The 13,104-nt window shown below is 41.3% G+C and overlaps 1 protein-coding gene across 2 annotated transcripts in view; it reads right to left on the reverse strand.

The window, feature by feature from the left end:
- daam1a (dishevelled associated activator of morphogenesis 1a) overlaps positions 1-12,139 on the reverse strand; it is a 202,813-nt gene extending 190,674 nt beyond the window's left edge. The window contains exon 1 of one of the 2 annotated variants that reach the window (XM_041214678.1): positions 12,008-12,139. The gene's annotated coding sequence lies outside the window, so the exon portion shown is untranslated. Of the gene's footprint in view, positions 1-10,568; positions 10,592-12,007 lie in introns of those variants that run through there. The other variant, XM_041214682.1, reaches the window with a different exon arrangement.
- Positions 12,140-13,104: the final 965 nt, after the last annotated feature.

Here is a 13,104-nt window from a genome sequence, read left to right on the forward strand (position 1 = left end):
CACTCCTGTTAATTTAAACTCTGTAAAGAAAATATGCAATTAAGTTTCTAAATACAATTAATACCCTATCCACCACAGGTGACATCCACTCTCCACATCACCGACACACATTGGCAGTGTGTACCATCTACAAAAATGAACTGCAACAATTCACCTATGACAGCACCTTCCAAACCTGTGACCTCTACCACTTAGAAGGACAAGGGCAGCACATGCACAGGAATGCTAACACCTGCAAATTCCTCTCCAAGCCATTCTTCACCGTCATTGGATCAAAATCCTGGAACTGCTTCAAGTATATCTGAACCACAGCAGTTTACGAAGGCAGTTTATATTAATGGCAATTATGGATGAATAATAAATGCAGGCCTGGCCAATGAAGTCACATCCCACGAACAAAACAAAAAAACAATGTTAAAAAGTGCTACAAGAAAAGCAGTTGCACAGGCCTATTTCAGGTCTAGCTTGACATGATTACAATCTCCTCCGCCTTCAAGACAAAGAAAATGCCCTTCAATGTTTTGACACAAAATAGAAATTAACAGTCAGTCATAAAGAGGTGCCTGTTTTGCATTACTAACAGAAATACTTCAACATCCGCTTAAAACTCAACTTGACTTGTGACCTGAGACTTTGCTCTTAGGTTACAATCCCAGACATTCATGGAATATCTGTAATAGCCCATTGGATAATTGTGTAGTATTGCCTCAGTGTATAAAGCGATGAAATAGATGTAAAAAAAAAAAGACTGTCATATGACAGGAGTACACTGTAATGCTCTAAAACAAAAACAGAATTACCTGGAAAAACTCAGCAGGTCTGGCAGCATCGGCGGAGAAGAAAAGAGTTGACGTTTCGAGTCCTCATGACCCTTCAACAGAACTAGGTGAATCCAAGGAGAGGGATGAAATATAAGCTGGTTAAGGTGGCGAAAGTGGGGGGGGGGGGGGGGGGGGGGGCGGGAAAGAGAAGTGAAGGGGGGTGGTGTGGTTGTAGGAACAAGCAAGCAGTGATAGGAGCAGATTATCAAAAGATGTCACAGACAAAAGAACACAGAGGTGTTGAAGTTGCTGAGATTATCTAAACGAATGTGCTAATTAAGAATGGATGGTAGGGCACTCAAGGTATAGCTCTAGTGGGGGTGGGGGGAGCATAAAAGATTTAAAAATAATGGAAATAGGTGGGAAAAGAAAAATCTATATAAATTATTGGAAAAAATAAAAGGAAGGGGGAAGAAACAGAAATGGGGTGGGGATGGAGGAGGGAACTCAAGACCTAAAGTTGTTGAATTCAATATTCAGTCCGGCAGGCTGTAAAGTGCCTAGTCGGAAGATGAGGTGCTGTTCCTCCAGTTTGCGTTGGGCTTCACTGGAACAATGCAGCAAGCCAAGGACAGACATGTGGGCAAGAGAGCAGGGTGGAGTGTTAAAATGGCAAGCGACAGGGAGGTTTGGGTCATTCTTGCGGACAGACCGCAGGTGTTCTGCAAAGCAGTCGCCCAGTTTACATTTGGTCTCTCCAATGTAGAGGAGACCGCATTGGGAGCAACGAATGCAGTAGACTAAGTTGGGGGAAATGCAAGTGAAATGCTGCTGCACTTGAAAGGAGTGTTTGGGCCCTTGGACGGTGAGGAGAGAGGAAGTGAAGGGGCAGGTGTTACATCTTTTGCGTGGGCATGGGGAGGTGCCATAGGTGGGGGTTGAGGAGTAGGGGGTGATGGAGGAGTGGACCAGGGTGTCCCGGAGGGAACGAGCCCTATGGAATGCCGCCGGGGGGGTGAAGGGAAGATGTGTTTGGTGGTGGCATCATGCTGGAGTCGGCGGAAATGGCAGAGGACGATCCTTTGGATGCGGAGGCTGGTGGAGTGATAAGTGAGGACAAGGGGGACCCTATCATGTTTCTGGGAGGGAGAAGGTGTGAGGGTGGGTGCGCGGGAGATGGGCCGGACACGGTTGAGGGCCCTGTCAACGACCGTGGGTGGAAAACCTCAGTTAAGGAAGAAGGAGGACTTGTCAGAGGAACTGTTTTTGAAGGTAGCATCATCAGAACAGATGCAACGGAGGCGAAGGAACTGAGAAAATGGAATGGAGTCCTTACAGGAAGCAGCTTGTGAGGAGCTGTAGTCGAGGTAGCTGTGGGAGTCGGTAAGCTTGTAATGGATATTGGTGGACAGTCTATCACCAGAGATTGAAACAGAGGGGTCAAGGAAGGGAAGGGAAGTGTCAGAGATGGACCACGTGAAATTGATGGAGGGGTGGAGATTGGAAACAATATTAATAAATTTTTCCAAGTCCCGACGAGAGCATGAAGCAGCACCGAAGTAATCATCGATGTACCGGAGAAAGAGTTGTGGAAGGGGGCCGGAGTAGGACTGGAACAAGGAATGTTCCACATACCCCATAAAGAGACAGGCATAGCTGGGGTCCATGCGGGTACCCATAGCCACGCCTTTTATTTGGAGGAAGTGAGAGGAGTTGAAGGAGAACAAGTTCAGCCAGGCGGAGGAGAGTAGTGGTGGATGGGGATTGTTCAGGCCTCTGTTCGAGGAAGAAGCTAAGGGCCCTCAGACCATCCTGGTGGGGGATGGAGGTGTAGAGGGATTAGACGTCCATGGTGAAGAGGAAGCGGTTGGGGCCAGGGAACTGGAAATTGTTGATGTGACGTAAGGTGTCAGAGGAATCACGGATGTAGGTTTTTATCACTGTAATGCTCTAACTATGTCATGAACAAATTCTCTGTGGCAATGATACAAAAATCCCTCGTCTGTTCTGCAGCCTTTGACACTGTCCGCATTATCTTACTCCATTGTCTTTCCTCTGTCCTGCTCAATGGGACTACTCAGTTGGTTCCATCCTATTGATCCAATCATAGACATAGTACTCAACCTACCCTCACAAAATAACCTCTGAAGTTGATCATTGGCCCCTCATCTTTATCTTCACATTGCCTTTGGTCAACATCAGCCACAGATATGGGATCAGCATCATTGCATAGGGACAATACCTGGCTCTACCTCTCCACCAATTCTCTCAATCCCTCCTCTGCCTTTGTGCTCCTTCAACAAAGTCTTCAATGAATCTCAAATTCCTCCAGTTAAACATTGAAAAGCTTGAATCCACTGTTTTTAGCCCCACCACAAACTCCACTCTTTTGCCGCCAACTCCATCCCCTTCCCAGGTTACTGGTCTCAGACTGAATCAGATTGTGCATGACCTCTACATCCTGCTCAACACCAGGATGAGTTTATGACCCCATATCCTCCCCATCAAAAGGCCAGGTACTTCTGCTTCTAAAGCTCACACTCTACTCACTGTACTGCTGAAAAACTTTTATACGTACCTTTCTCAATTATTTCTTTGCCCTCTTTGCTGATTTCACAGTCCTTCACCCTCCACAAATCCAGGTAATCCAAAACTCTCCCTGCATTGAGTCCTGCTCATCAATTACCACAAACTTAAAATATTACTTCAGGGACTGCAAAAAGACTATCAATATTTATAATTTCTAAATAATGTAAAACTGCACCAATCATCTGAGCGCTTTAATTGGAAAGAGGCACAGATCATTGTCATACTTTGCATGTTTCTGTTAGATTCCAAGGCTGCAAATTACCAATAAAAGTACTGCTGCAATAAAGCCTAAAAATGTCCATAATTAGGAAAGAGCCAGTCAGTCACCCACTCACCAACAAAGTAATGCACTGATTATAATAATTTTACACTACTGATCTGAGACTGTGTATTTCAAAGACATGAGCCCTTTGCTAATTTGAGTGACTGGGAATCACTTTTGCTGTCAGTAGAGGGCTCTGCATGTGCACAGCTCTGCTCCTAGCAAGCACGTTTTGAGAATGCATGAAAGAATCCTGCTTTGTCAAAACATTCAACAACAAAAAAAATCTGCTTTTGTTTGGAAAGTACCAGGAATTCCAAAAGAACATCCAAGTCCTTTATAAATCAGATTTGTGCTCAGCACTGTGGAGCACAATTAAGGAGAAACATCTCTTTGTCAGAAAAGGGACAGGCATGGAGTTACACTGTTACTCTGGTGTCACTAGAATTGCTGTACAGAAATACATAAATGGGTGGCACATTACACATTTGGAGCCATCAGGAAGCATGCAACTTGTTTACTCTTCAAACTCATGGATTATATCCTTCCTGTCACTGATGATTTTCCACATCCCACTGCTTCCCATTAGCAAGTCTACATGCATCCTCTTTACTATAAAAATTCTTGGAATAGGAAAGCACAGTAGGAAATGTCTCATTCCACAATTCAGAGCATACTGCAAATCATTGTACAGAGCAAAATCAATTTCATTTTTAAATTAAGGTTATCCTATTTTATTAGCATTATATGCAACTGTTCAGCTGACAAATCACACCATGGTCCCCCACTGAACAGCTGTCATTCCTGCACCAAAATACAGAGATACTAAGAGGTTCCTGAAAAAAATGATTAGCACTACAATAAAATTATTCAATTCCATCCAGTCTTTCCACATGCCAACAGAACCCAAATGTGTGCGATCTCAGTAAAAAGTTATTGCATCAAATATTGCGAGGCAGCTTTGTAATCTCCATTTTAATAACATTGGATCTAAATTTAAAAGCAATTTTTTCCACTAGTCTTTAAATTTTGAAAGTTATGAATTGGTCCTACTATCCAAAGGTCATCCAAGAAGTTAATCTAGAATAGTTTTAGTTATAATACAATTACATCTTTCTAAAAGGCTTTGATACATCACATTAAAAATCTAATTAGTACACTCTGGACATGAAATATTACTCATTGTTCCTCTCCATGAGGCACTTTATAATTCAAGTAGTGATAATATCATTAACAATGAGATCACCGAACAACTGAAATTTCTACAAAGCATAATCAGCATTCTATTTCTAAAAGTAACAGCTTTTGTTGTATCCAATATTGACTAAATAATTCAATCACAAATGGACGTTTTGCTCCAGTGATATCACATGTGGAAACTTCAGCTTATAAAAACAAAATATGTTGGATGTATGCAGGTCAGTCAGCTTCAGTGGAGAAGGCAAGTTAGCATTTCATCTTGAAATCCCCAGAACTAAAAAGATAAATAAACATTTACAGAAATGGGTCAAGGGGATAAAGGGCCAGGAAACAAATATTACAATCTCAGAATGAGTTAATGGGCTACATAACACGCAGCCAAACAGAAGATCATTGAATGTTATAGGTGAGTGAGGCAGTAAAAAGACATTTACAAAAGGACCAAAAGACATATCAATAGCCAAAATGGTCAGAGTTCCACCCAAGCTAAAATAAAATGAAATCAGGAGAAAAACAAAAGCGAGTCTGTTTATATAGACCTTTTATTAAAAAAATGCAAATATTGGAAACACACAGTATGTACATCAGTCCCATAAAATAGAATAGGCCACAAGAATGTAATACCCCTGTCCACCCAAAACCTGTGTTCTGACACTAGGTCAGCACTGGATCATCAAACTGCCTCTCCTTACACTCAACAGCAACCACCTCAACCTCTCTTCACTTCCTACTGTAAAGGAATAGGACAAAGGAATATATAGCTAATGACCGTAGTTATCAAAGCCAAATATCCAAAAAGAGAAACTAACATAATGAGTGAATAGGAAGTGGATGAGAAGAGGCATGCTCTTGATAGTATGGGAGTCAAGAGTAGGGCCACATGATAAAGATGAGTATAGTTTACAATTGAAAAGGTAACAAATTTAATTCTCATAATCAGAGCAAGGGCAAGGAACAGCGCCAATACAAATCATCAAGTTTTTCCTTTAATCTATTCTTGGAACATGCACAATGTTGACAAGGCTGGCATTTATTGGCCATCCATAATTTCTCTGAGAATAGCTGAGTGAGGGCAGCTAAAGCTCAAACATATTGGTCTAGAGCTGGAGTCACACACAGGCCAGACCAGTTGAAAGCTTGCATATGTTTGGAAAAAGCCAGGTTACGTTAGGGTTAGAGGAAGTGTTATGAATTCAAAAGGAGTGTAAATTAAAGTAGTAAACAACTTTACGGGGACAAAATCATTTTTCAAAAATCCTCTATTTCTTGTGTTTTGGATTTTCTTTTTTAAAATGTCTTTTCACTCACTCGCCAAGATATTGTTTACATCAGTTATAATATTCTGCTTCACTATAAAATCAAAAATCTGCTTATTTTAAAATCGGTGAGAGAAAGTTATGTTTGAGTCTAAAATGTTTCAGGTCTCAGTTCTGAAGGTAAAAAACAAAAAAGAAAAAAAATGCTGAAAATTCTGCCAGACCTGCTGAGTATATCTGGAGAGAAAAACCCAAGTGCAGAGTCAATTTTGAAAAACTCTACAATTTTGGTAAACTCTTCATTGTACCTATGGTTTAAGAATTGCACTTTTTTTTCGTAAGGATATTCACTTGCAGCTGGTTTAGGCAAATTTCCTCAATCTTTTGCACTGCTTTCAAAATACTCCCAAAATGCCCTGCCACTCTTTTATGTACTTCCATCCGTGCAAAGGGCCAATTTGTTGGTGATTTTCTTCAGTTAAAAAAAATTCTTAGGAAAACTGCACTATATTTAAAGAAAGTCTTCCTGCCCCTGATATTAATTGGAAACCAACAACCCCAGAACTCCACTAAAAGTACCAAAATGTCCTCCTGGAGGAGTCTTACCTCTCATTGCACGGTGTACTGATAATCTGAGTTACACTGCTTCATTTGCACTGATGCAAAAAGAATAGTTTTGTACTGAAGTGTCAGTGATACATTAGCTACATCCTTAACCAGCAATGCATCATCACCATAGAATGAGAAAATATAAGCTCCATTCTAATTTTACTTCCTTCCCTCCTTGCAACATTTCCTTAGCAATCAGTCATATTAGCTGTTGTTTGCAGGTTGCATTACTTTCCTGTGGGCATCACAAAAGCATGTGAAAAATAAATGACTGAGATCAAGAACTCAACCAGTGTTCATGGGCTGCAAAACTGGTGCTACTACATAATGGAATGCTATCCAAGTGTTTCATCACCACATGTTGGTTGCAGCAGCACACCTGTGACTCACACCAGCTGGCCAAATCACCATTCTTTTCTTTCCCCCACCAAAACAAGTTTGAAGGGACAATTTATTTAATAGATAACAAGGTGTACTCAAAAAAGAACAACTAAACTTCAAGAATAAATTGTAGATCTTTGGTTCCTGTCTTTTTGGAAGCAAATAAGAAATGCCTGTTTTTTTAAAAGTATTTTTAAAGCAGCAGTATTACAAATCCAAGAAGAAAGTTCTCTTTAAAAATAGTAACTGACACATTGAATATACTGCTGTAGAACAAAAACATGTTCTAGGCTTGAAAGATGCAATTTAATGAGATGACAGGATCTGTATGCCTCAAGGTCAAATATATACTTGTACAACAAATTCCGCTATCGTCTACAAACTGCATTAAACCAAGGCATGAACAAAAACAGCTTCAATCATACATTGCAAAATCTGTTATATATGAAACAAAATCAAACCAGCAACCAAAGTTCAAAACAAAAAAAAGCAAATAACATATAACCTCCAACAAAAGGAAGGCTATCAACTGAAAGATTACTGATAATAACCAGTATCTCCAAGAGAAAAATATTCCCTTAATATAACTTGAGAAGTTATCCACATTGTTCAAAATAACTGCAATTTATAGTAACACTTATGCCTTGCACCAAATGCAGATAAACTATTTCTGTGAAATATCACATACAATTCAGTGATACCATTCTGTCCAGTCATAGCTAATATGCAGTCATTACTTGCTCCAGCTGCAAAACATCAATTCCTACACTGAAGAAAAATGCTGCAATATTAGCAAGTGAATCAATTTCACACATCTTTACTGTTTAAAAACAAAAAGAAACTTATACTTCTGTTTCAAGTCCTTATGCTCCCACTTTTCGTTTACAGACCTTAAAATGTTGGAATTTGGCATCTGCTTGCTCATACACTGGTCTAATTGCAATGAGGGCACAACTACTCAGTCAGATCTACAATCCCATAAACTTGAAATCTGCATTATGCAATGTGCTGCTGGAAATCTTTTTGCATGTGACTTTATCTCCCTGGGGGAAGATGAAAAATAAATTTACACTAGAACAGAATGACCTATAATCAGACTAATTAAAATTACTCTTTTTATACCACTAGTACCTTGCCCCTCAGCATTTAAAACCCTTTCTTCAGTAATCCCTTTTCTGAAGGATATTTAATTGATTTGCAAAACATTACACTGACAATATATAATTATAAACTAGCCCAAGATTGGGTTTCATACCAAACATCTGATGCAATTGCAGCTTTGAATGCACATCCACATGCCCCACCAAGGAATTCTACAAGCAGTATTCTGAACAGATATCTTTATTATTACTTCTAAAATAAGTCATCAAACATTAAATAGTGCATATGTTGTAAACCACGGTTGTAATCTGATTAACGTGATATTACATTCGCTATATCATGCAGTTATATGTGGATGTGAGCATGTCAATCAACAGGTTATCCTCCTGTCCTGCATCACAATAATTACGTTCACAACATATATTTCAAAATTAAAAATACTGTTTCAGCCATAAAAATCACAGAATTGAAGTATGGGACAAATGCAGGATGTCATTAAATATGCTGAAATGGCATTTACAATTGAGAACGAAGTTCAACCAATTTAGGGCAGAATCTGTATATTTCTAAAAGATATAGTGGGTGAAAACTAATCTGTAACATTTAAGGTGATTTGTCAAAAAGGTGTAAGAACCCTACACATTGTCAACATTTAGAATGACGGGACAATTTGTAATATTACATCACAGTGAAATCACAATGAGTCAAACTCGGATAACACAAAATTCCAGTTATGTCAAAGTCGCCAACCATCTCTGCCAGCAGAAAAGCAAATCTCTTAGAACGATGTCTGTTATAAGCCAAATTCTGCACTGGTAGCTCCAGATTAACCGAATTTCTCTAAACTTGTCATATGATTGTGCCGACCAGAGCAGAGTTAGACTACACGAGCACAAAATTATGGAGTGCTGGGCAAGCCATCATTTGACAGAGATCTCCCTGTAACAGAATGTGCAAAGCCTGGGAATATGGCTAAACCTGTGGAGAAAGTTAAAAAAGTGTTGTTGATCGGAGAGAAAGAAAGCAGAGCAAGGAATGCGTTAATGTTATGGTCTGCATCAGCATGAAGCTGCCACTTTTTGTGATAGGGAAATCCAAGAAGCCACATTGCTTTGCGAGCATCAAGATACTACCCACGCAGTACAAGGCCAACAAAACCACCTGGATGGCCTCCAGCATTTTTGATGCATGGATTAGCAAAGCGAACAAAACATATCAACGAAAGAAAAAGAAGGTTGTCATCATTATAGACAACCATCCCACACACTCCAACATCAAGAGCGTCAAGCTGATATTCTTGCCTCCTAACACCATAGCCAAATTCCAACCAACGGATCAAGGGATGATTAGGAACCTGAAAGAAGCCTATTACCAACAACACCTGATCTATCAGGTCAGAGGACATCAATGAGGAGTACAATCCAGTTGTTCTAGAGGCCATGTTCATGATGGAGGTGTGGAAGATGGTAATGGAAGCCACAACTGCCAACTGCTTCCACCACACAGGGTTCAAACAGGTTACGACTGCGTTAGATGTCGAGAACAAGGAGGAGCAGGGCGAGGCCAACCAACCCAATGATGAAGCACTTTTTGCTTGGCTGCAGGAGGCCAGCATGGAAATTCCAGCAGAGACAGCCATGGAAACTTACCCAGAGGTGTACGATGCATGACAGAACTGACATGATGCCATCTTAGATGCAGTACATTCTTCAACCAAGGAGACCAAATGACCCTGAAGAGTTCGAGATGACTGCCCACCCGCTCACCCACCTGTTACCCTAGCCGATGCCACAAAGGTTGTAGAGATGCTCCGGGATTTCGTGCTGCAGCACAAAAACATGTTTGGCTTCACTGTAGACGTGACAACTGTATCTTGCTGGTCTGAAAACAACATACTAAACAGAAGAAGATTATGGAGTTTTTCCCAGAGCTAAATCCCAACCTCTTGCAAGGTCAGGTCGTGGCAAGGTGTGATCAACTTGAATTTAGACTTTTTCCACACATTTACTGCGTTTTCATTTGGATCTGTTGTTTATACATAGACCACGTTTGTAGGCATATCTGGTTACATAGAGGTGCATTCATTTGGGGATGGGACCTCCTGGGCTATCAGGAAGCTCCGCTTAACACGAATTTGGAAGTGGATCCCCTGGGATTCAACTGATGGAAATTTTACTTATCCCTTTAACAAGAAATAACAACAAGTTTTGCAAACAAGCAGTTTCGATTCCAAAGTTCTGATCAATTATTGTAGAGGTTAAAATCTTCAAATGCCCTTAAGTAACCCCAACAATGCATTAATTTATGCTGTGATCGTTTGCTTAAAAATGTCTAGATTGCTTTAAAAGCTTTGTATATTCACAGAAGTGTGTTGTTCGGTGTTGACTGATCTAACATTGTTCTTCGTACCAAGGTAAACAACCTTCACCCAAAACATCTGTCGATGTAGACGGAAGAGTTCGCCCACGCCCGAATTGTAAAATCGCAGCCTGTGTTCATAGCCTCCAATTCAATCCTGGTCATCCGAATAGACTCTGATACAGTTATGAAGGAATGAAAGTCAGTACGCCCACCTATTTTCTGTAGCATATTCTTCTGCCTTTTACGAAACTATGCCTATTGATCCTGTTAAACCTTTTCCTCTAGTGACCTCACGCACAAATCGGACACACCCAAAATTACCATTCTATCACATAATCCAAACACATATCTGATCGCAGTACACACACTTACACACATCAATCCTCGCCAGGCTCCCTCACTCAGTTTAGAGTGTACGCCTCCCACTCATATTTAACTGCAGCAATTCTGTCCCTAATATTGCCCTCCTCCCAAATCGCATGGTAAGACTGGCGGACTTATACATACATTTCTAGTGGAGGTAGATTGGATGCAAGTGTTTTCCCGACTCTCGATTCCTCAATGTTGTTACATGCCAGTCTGACAAAGTTCAAATGATGAGTCCACTCGTATGATCCCAGGTCAGAGCCCACACTGAAACTACGAAGCAAACCCTCGCAGCTTCCAGCCGTTTTAAATATACCATTTCTATTCGGTACCACACATAGAAGGGTGGAGGCAGACTACTATGAACAGAAACATGGAATCCCTTTACAGGTGATTTGCCTTCATCAAATTCCAGTCCCCAGTCCCCAATCCCTAGGTCTCCCGAATCGGGAATATTTAAATAGCAGCACGCCGCAATCTTTAAACATTCAGTAGTAATTAATTATAACTTGCTTTATATTATTGCCATTTTATCTAAGCCATTTCACAGACCATTAAAAAAGTAAAGCCACCTCCTACCCCACCGTCTTCAACCTCACCTTAACAAAAAAAGCAGCAGCCACAAGGCTGACAAACAAAAGATGAAGCGCAGGATGGAGCTGGGAAAGATTAATGATTTCTGACATGTGGGCTTGGCATTTTAATTCCGTGAACCAGAAGAAGAAAATCAGCCGAACAACTGAGACATTCTTCGCTGCTTCTCCGGCATCAAATCCCCCCCGAACTCCTCTCCAGACATGAAAGTAACAGCTGCAAATGGGTGGGATTTGGGCACTCGGGTTAAAAAGCCTCCCCATCGGTGAAAGGCAGAGTGAGTGTAGAGGCTGACTGGAGACAAGCCTGCAAACTCCCGGCGTTTCCTTTTGTTGCAGAGAGTAACAGACTGGCCTGACAATACCTCGCAGACACAGGGGTCCCGGTCCCACCCACAGCCCTGCACTAACCTGAACATTTTCCACACACTTTCCCCTGATGAAAGCGGCCAACAGAATAAAGAACCCCAGCCGCAAATGTCACCTTCCCTTGGGGGGGGGAAGAAAACAACAACAGAAATTGCTCACCAACAAATTCCATCCATCCGTACAGCAACGTCCATATTTTTTCCCCTCTTTCTTCTTTACAAAAGGATTCAGTTTAACAATTTCCTCTCACTGCAGGTGACATCATCCTGTTTCACCCCACCGAAGACAGCAGTGGGCTTCGTGCGCATGTGCCGTGGTGGGCGCGCTGCACCTTGGGAATTGTAGTTCGTCTGTGGGCGCGGGTTTGACGCAGGGGAACAGCCAATCGGACAGAACTACAATTCCCAGGGGCAAGCAACGACATCTTCATCTGCAAAACCCGTAGCTATTGGTTGTAGATAAGGTGCGGGCTGCTGATGGTATCGCTGCTCGCATTGGCTGGGTGCTGGAGGCTCTGCTCAGGCACTGGTTGCAATGCGGTTCACGTGCGCTGCTTGGTTCATGTCCCGGACTATGCGAGGTCCACGAGCCTCACACCTGGCGCAGGCGACAGGTTTTTGCTGAGGGTGCTGCATTCTGTACCCTTGGAGCTGCACAGTGAAAATTCACTTGAAACTGCAGCAGGCTCTCTGCTAAAAGCAAAACATATTCTTATGTTTTAAAATTTTGGTTCCATAATCGCTTACTGGCGTCACGCCTTATCTAAACCCTGAACATTTGTCGTTGTATGTCAATAAATGGATCATCGCTCATACTTTCTACTGGCATGTGAACGCTTTAAAGTTAATTATTGCCAAGGTCAAGCTAATGTTTCCTTTTAGTTTACTGAGGATGTGCATTTCAAATTCATCAAAATAGCCAGATCTTTCTAAACGTTATAAAAATAGAAAATGCTGTAAAAATTCAGCAGGTCTGGCAGCATCTGTGGAGAGGGAAACAGAGAGTCTCTTCACAGATGCTGCCAGATCTGAATTTTTACAGCATTTTCTGTTTTTATTTCAGATTTCCAGCATCCGCAGTACTTTACTTTTATCTTTCTAAACGGTCTCCTGAAGACCGCCTATGTTAAATTTGTGTTCATGGCCATAGGACAAAGGTCTATTTGGATACAGTCAGGTAGAAAGGTTTCCTCTGTGAACAACTCTAGGCTGGGGCAAAACTGAGGACACAAGGAGCCATATGGCTTTTATTACACG

The sequence above is a fragment of the Carcharodon carcharias genome, chromosome 20, assembly GCF_017639515.1.
Source record: "Carcharodon carcharias isolate sCarCar2 chromosome 20, sCarCar2.pri, whole genome shotgun sequence".
In the NCBI taxonomy this organism is placed as follows: Eukaryota; Metazoa; Chordata; class Chondrichthyes; order Lamniformes; family Lamnidae; genus Carcharodon; species Carcharodon carcharias.